A 7,500-nucleotide genomic window follows, 5' to 3' on the forward strand; every position below is an offset into this window, starting at 1 on the left:
GCTAACTGGGATTTTCAGTGTGTAAACGTAAGCCACTTGTAATTTCACCAGTACTCCCGTTACTTGTCATCTATTCAGGAGGTGAACTCTTCTTCCCCTACCATCTACTGTTCAAACGCGTTGGCCACAAGGATAATTTGAATATCAGATTCAGAGCACAAATAATTAAGGTCCTGTAGCGTTAATAAGTAAAAGGGGCCACACACAAACCTGTGGAAGTCTGTGTCCCTTCCAGTTTTTTTGTTTGTTTGTTTGTTTTTGGGTCCCCCCCCCCCCCCCGAGACTGAGTCTCACTCTGTTGCCCGGGCTAGAGTGAGTGCCGTGGCGTCAGCCTAGCTCACAGCAACCTCAAACTCCTGGGCTCAGTCGATCCTCCTGCCTCAGGCTCCCCAGGAGCTGGGACCACAGGCATGTGCCACCATGCCCGGCTAATTTTTTTCTATATATTTTTAGTTGTCTGGACAATTTCTTTCTATATTTTTAGTAGAGACGGGGGCGGGGGGTCTCACTCTCGCTCGGGCTGGTCTCGAACTCCTGACTTTGAGCGATCCTCCCGCCTCGGCCTCCCAGAGTGCTAAGTTTACAGGCCTGAGCCAACGCATCCGGCCTGTGTCCATTCTTTAATGTTGTGTGTTGCTCAGTTATGAAAAGGCAAGGGAACATAAAATCCGAGTTTTAGGGATGACTTATAGGCTCAGTATTCTTTTTTTTTTTTTTTTTTTTTGCCTCCTCTAAGCCTATGTGAATATCAAGGAGGGTAAAAAATTCAGTGTTCTCAGTTCAGTGCCCAACCAACCTCTGTTTCCAGAGTAAAAATTGAGCATCCTATTACACCTTTATTTCCCTTTGGTATGCTAAGGCCCAACTCGGCAGAGAGGTCACTGTTTATTCTCTTGGCTAAGATCACATGTGCCATAGTCTGTCTGCTTTGTCTCCTTTAGGGGTAATCATCCAATCTTACCCGGGCCCCTCACATCCTCGTGACAATAGGCCTCCTTGGTTTACTGAAATAGAAAAGACCGGCTCATCAGCAATGTTTGATCGGTTGCTTCAGAAACAAATGTTGTTCTGCTTTCTTTACTATGTTTTTTTTTTTTTTTTCCTTCTTTCTTCCGTCAGACCCAATCCGATATAGGTGGGAGAGAAGGTAACCGGAGCCTCTTGAAAAACCGAAGTGAACCAAAGCGAGCTCACAGATTCAGATAGAAATCAGGAGGAAGAAAAATTGAGAGATAACATGGATTTTCTGTCTAGCGGGTGTTCTCACACTTCAATTTTACCAGAAGCGTTAGGTAGGATGACGATGACGATAATTGTGACAAACACTATTCTCATTGGACAGATAAGGAGGCAGGCTCAGAGTGACGAGTAACCTGGGCCTAAATAGATCGCTAAGAAGCATCATAGTGTGTTCCTTGGTTACGCTGTTTTGTGAAGCTCAAAAAGTTTGGGGTGCGCGTGCGCGTGCGTCCATGTGCGTACGCAATCATAGGTGTTCTAGTAAAACGGATATGAGGTAGGATTTCCCATACCTTCAATGATTTCATGTCCTGCAGGAACATAATGTTCCGGGATCAGGTTTTTATTCTGCCTTCTGTGCCACATGCTCAACATGCCTGTGACTTTACAGCCGAGACTTGCTCAGGGGGAGCCCATTCTCATCTTCTGGGAGGTTCTGCTAATCTTTAAAAGACAAGGACATAGGAAGATGATCCTATAACAACGACTGTGACCACGATTAAAGGCTTACTGTTTACCACGCGTGCTTCTGTGGGCTTTGCCTGCATTTGCTTTTTCACTCTGCACAATATCCCTGTGGGGTAGGCACCATGATTTCTGCATTTGCAGATGAAGAGGCTGAGGCTCAAGAGGATGTATGACTCGCCAAGTTACCAAACACGGAGTGTCGTCCAGGTAGCCAGTCCAGGCCCCCCGGCTCTGCAGCCACTCTGCAATGCTGATTCTGAGCCTGACCGTTTCATCACTGGTGGCTCCCTGAGAACCTTGACTCGGCCCCCTTCCTCAGTTCACTTGGGAAACATATTCATGTGTGTGTATTTCTCTCCTTCCCTCTCCCACCCCCCCCCCCCGTTTTAGTTTTTATTATTTTGAAAAGTGCATAGAACGATAAAAACTTTAAAAGTAGGAAAAAGCTTACGGAACACATAAGGACACAGAGAAAGAAAATATCTGTGTACAACAGTGCAACGCATTTGTGTTTTAAGTCGTGGTGTTGCAAAAGAGTCCAAAAGTTTAAAAGAAAGAAAAACAAACAAACAAACAAAAAAAAAAAAGCCAAACCACCATGGAAAAGTTTATGAAGTGAAAACACTTACAGTAAGCTAAGGTTAATGTATTATTGAAGAAAGAAATTTCTAAAGGTAAATGTCGTGTGGCCTAAGTGTCCAGGGTTTATGAAAACCTACAGTAAGTAATGTCCTAGGCCTTCACATTCACTCACCACTCACCGCCAACTCACAGACTCACCCAGAGCAACCTCCCGCCCGCCCTGCAAGCTCCATTCACCGTAAGTGCCCTGGCCAGGTGTCCCACTGCACAGAAACCTATTAGACTGCATTTCTTCCCATTACTATCAGTAGTTGTACATTTCTTAGGACTGTAGGCCTACGATACACCTCCAGGCATAGTTAGGGGTTGGGAAGAGGAGGGAAGAGGCCATTCTTCATTTATTTTTTTTTTTTTTTTTGTTGAGACAGAGTCTCACTTTGTTGCCCAGGCTAGAGTGAGTGCCGTGGCGTAGCTCACAGCAACCTCAAACTCCTGGGCTTAAGCGATCCTACTGCCTCAGCCTCCCGAGTAGCTGGGACTACAGGCATGCGCCACTATGCCCGGCTAATTTTTCTATATAGATTTTTAGGTGTCCATATAATGTCTTTCTATTTTTAGTAGAGACGGGGTCTCGCTCAGGCTGGTCTCGAACTCCTGACCTTGAGCAATCCACCCGCCTCGGCCTCCCAGAGTGCTAGGATTACAGGCGTGAGCCACCGCGCCCGGCCCATTCTTCATTTATTAATTGGGTAGCATGGGGGCAGGGGAGGCAGTTTCCTCCTTCTCCCCCTCTTGTTTTTCTTTATTCCTCTCCCAGTTCCCCCTTCCATCGTCTCGATGGATTTGGATGAGACGTAGACATTTTCTACGTCAGGCCTTAATCATACCGAGGGAGCAGGAGAAAAGTAAGCCGCCTACCATGACACGATGGAATGGAAGTTTGTCAGCCATTGACTGCTGTGGCATTCCGACATTTAGTGTCTTCAGGACATTCTATATTTCTGCTATCCCACTAGAATATATCTCCTCGATCACTACTGTGTGGCCACATCCCAGCTGTTTCGTGAGCCACCCTCAATGTTCGTGACGATGTAGTGTGGGGACTCCCTCCGTCTGGTGCCTTAAACTCGCACATTTGGGGTTTTGTATCAGGATAGCAAAGCGATCACCTTTAAATAACCTGGCTGGCCATGGTGGCTCATGCCCGTGATCCCCGCAACTTGGGAGGCAGAGACGGGAGCGTGACTTGAGCCCAGCAGCTGGAGACCAGCCTGGGTAACACGATGAGACCTCATCTCTACCAACAAAAAAAAAAAAAAGAAAAATTATGGCGGGTGTGGCAGCATTTGCCTATAGTCCCAGCTACTCAGAAGGCTGAGGCAGAGAGGATCACTTAAGCCCTGGATTTGGAGCTTGCTGTGAGCTACAATCAGGCCAAGGCGGCCTGGGAGAGGACAGAGTGAAAGAAATCCTGTCTCAAAAAAAAAAAAAAGAAAAGAAAAGAAAAGAAAAGAAAGAAAACAAGACCGATAACACAACACAACTTAGAAGACTTGGTGTTACCGAAAGCTCGGCCACTTGCCCACGAGGCCGAATAACGAGGACAAGCTGTTTGAGGAGGAAGGAAAGAGAGAGTCTATTTTGCCGGTAAAGGAGAAAATAGGGTAGACCTTCCCATCTCAAGCCTCCGAATTTCCCCGAACATAGGGCTAGGCAGAAATACAGAGCTTTTAATGAGGGGGGGAGGGGTTCTCAGCTTTAGCGTTGATTGTGGTTAATTATTTCAATCGTCCAGGCTCTGCCAAAAACAAAGCCTGTGAACTCTGCCGGCCGCCCACCTGGGGGGGGGGGGGCGGGGCAGGGGACCACTTGGGAGTTTTAAGAAAAGATTTAACCTGCCTTGGGGACATAGGCCAGACTACAAGCTCCCAAAAGTGGTGGTGGTGGTGGTGGTGGTGGTGGGGAGCGTAAAACGACAGAACGTCTTTCTGTCCTTTATTGGTTTCTCCTTTTTCCCCCCTAGGTGCCAAAAGACCTGAGACTGATGCCGAAAAGAAATAGGTACAGGCGCCCACGTGCACACACAAAGATATACGATCGAATACATCGTGTTGACAGTCGGGGAAACTGGAAGATGATGGGGAAGTATCACGAGCAACTTTGTATTTCTTCCAGGACAGGAAAATGGACACGAAGAGAAAAATTCATCGTTCTCGGCGTAGGATAAAAAGCCACATCTTGTTACTTAATATAATTCATTCTGTGATTTAAGTTTTTATACGATATGATATTCGATAAGCCTAAAACACAAGATAAAAGAGAAACAAACAAAAGGGAAAAAATAAAAATAAAAAAGACGACGGGCAGAGGCCTACGGTCCCGGGAGGAGGCAGAGAGCGGGAGGAGGGGCGCCTCCCGCAGACAACAGGGCGGGTGGGCGGAGACCCGCTAGAGGCTAGGGCTGCCCCGGGCGGGCCCAGAGCTGCGGGCCCGGGAAGAAGAGGGTGGGACCGTCCGGACCGTGCTCTCCTCCCCGCCCTCCACACCTCCCGGGAGTCAGCTCTTAAACTCCCAACGTCACCTGACTTTCCGGATCCCGAGGTCTGATCAAAGTGGCCGCTAGGTGACACCCAGCAACCGCTGCCGGTGTCATCCTGAAAAGAACGGACCCTATGACTGACGGGGGTGGGGCGCACAGTGGGTGGCCCGGCCAGCTCCCCTTCCTCCTCGGAGCGGATCGGATCATCTGGAACTTTATCCAGAGAGGAGAGAGTGCCCCTGGGTGTGTGCTAGAAGCCGGAGGGTTGGGGCAGGGACCTACCCAAGAGAGAAGTAGAGTACAGGGAGTTTCAGAGTTGACCCACTCACCATCTCGCCCTGGTCAATACAAGAGTGGCAATATCTGTCACCGTGGAATGAACACTTGGTACCGAAGACCTTTGTCTATGCTGGCCCCCGTATGCCTAGGGGGGGGCATGTGGCCAGAATCTGACATCCTAAACGTCTTCGTAGAAAGAATTTGGGGGTGGGGGTGGGGGAGAGAGACAGAAAAAGAAAAGAGAGGGGGAAAGAAATGGCTGCCACAAAACTATCAGAACAGAGAAGCGACCGATAGGGCCTATCTGGTTAAGTTCTTTCCCTACCCAGAGAACGACTTGACGTAGCTGACGTCACTGCAGTCAGGCCACGTTCCGGTGGACACAGAGAGTCAGGGATAGAATTTCACGCTCGGCACTGTCTCTCGGGACAGCGGGAAGGTGGAGGGTGGCTGAGGGTTCTATGCTCCTTTATCACACACCGTCAGGTAGGTCAGGTAAAATTGAGGACAGATTTCCAGTGTTTCGAGAAAGGAAGAGCACTCGTGCAGGCCATCTATCTGTACGTGGGAGAGTGTCCCCGAAAAGTGGCTTTCAGTGCCGGGATGTGCCTAGGCCAAGAAGGTACACGATCCTGAGTGAGAATGGTCCGTCCCATCGAGTCAGTCGGTAGGAGGCCACCGGGTCGAGACGGAACTGCCCCCCCACCCGCCCCCGCCCCCGCCCCCGCCCCCGCCCCCGCCCCCCAGAGCAGACAGACTCAGAATGGAGTCACTCGGTGCCAGTGCCCTGCCCGGGTGCCCCATCATTCAACCGAACTGGGAAACAGGTGGGCTTTCCGACCCTCGGGAGGGAGCTTCACCGGCGGGCGGACAGATCAGAAGGGGCCCGGCTCCCTTGAGCGGGCAGGCTGGGGACGGTCGGTGGGGTCTCTTGACAGGAGGCACCACGGAACCCTTGAGGCAATGTCGGGGGCACCTATGTTGCGGTCCAAAGCTAGCGTCTGAGAAGTCGTCCCGAAAGCATGATGGCGTCAACAAGTCCCCTCCGTTCAAGAAACGAGATTCATTTCTAGAGGAGGGCCACCCCCGCGGGAGGACCGTAGGCTTCCTGTGGACATTCTCTTCAAAAGGCAATTCACTCAGCGGAGTGAAAATCGGAAAAATCGCTGTCCTCTGACGCAGCTGCAGAGAAAAGATGGCACCAAAATCAATGAAACACACACACACACACAAACACACCTCCTCCCATCTGAACGAGCACTCCGGACGGTCACATAGGGAGAGCGACGGGCAGTCTTCCCCCCCCTGTGGTTTTCTACCTTTCGTTGCGGTTTTTTCCCTCAGTGGATAGAGGAGGAGACACAGGGGGCTCAGCCGGCATGCGAGTGGGTTTATCATCCTCTGTGAGTATCAACACGCGACACCACCTAAGTGAAGGAACACACCGGTGTTTCATGTGATGTGGCTCAATGCCTGGCAGATACGAGCCTTTGCAGGCCTCCTCGTGATCGACAGGACGTCGCCTTGGACACGGACACATCTTGTCCCTCCCTCCCGAGGCGATAGGCGGTTCCGTACCTCCTCGGGGCCAGGGCACAGTCTGCCTAGGCACCTACAACACGTGTGGCAACAGCCTCGATGGCTCTGCCATGAGAACGAACTCCCGTGGCACGGGGGTGGGGTGGGGGGGGGGTCGGGTGCTGAAGAATTCAGCTGAGTGAAGGAATGCCACGGGATTCAGAGTGCCATCGGTGGGCTGAGAGGCGAGCAGGGCGGGCTTTGAAAGGGTAACATTCTCCCTGCCTTCCGTCTGGCTGTGAATACAGAACGTACACGCCAGGCGGGGTGGCTCACGCCTGTAATCCTAGCACTCTGGGAGGTAGAGGCGGGTGGATCGCTCAAGGTCGGGAGTTCGAGACCAGCCTGAGCAAGAGCGAGACCCCCATCTCTACTAAAAATAGAAAGAAACTATATATCTAAAAATATATACAGAAACAGTATCTAAAAATATATACAGAAAAATATTAGCCGGGCACGGTGGCGCATGCCTGTAGTCCCAGGTACTCGGGAGGCTGGGGCAGTAGGATCGCTTGAGCCCAGGAGTTTGAGGTTGCTGTGAGCTAGGCTGACGCCACGGCACTCTAGTCTGGGCAACAGAGTGAGACTCTGTTTCAAAAAAAAAAAAAAAAAAATATATATATATATATACACACACACACACACACACACACACACGTATATCCAATTAGCTGGGCATGCTGGCACATGCCTGTAATCCCAGCTACTCGGGAGGCTGAGGCAGTCTGATCGCTTGAGCCCAGGAGTTTGAGATTGCTGTGAGCTAGGCTGACGCCATGGCACTCTAGCCAGGGCAACAGAACGAGAGACTCTGT

This window comes from Eulemur rufifrons, unplaced genomic scaffold (assembly GCF_041146395.1).
Source record: "Eulemur rufifrons isolate Redbay unplaced genomic scaffold, OSU_ERuf_1 scaffold_323, whole genome shotgun sequence".
Taxonomy (NCBI): Eukaryota; Metazoa; Chordata; class Mammalia; order Primates; family Lemuridae; genus Eulemur; species Eulemur rufifrons.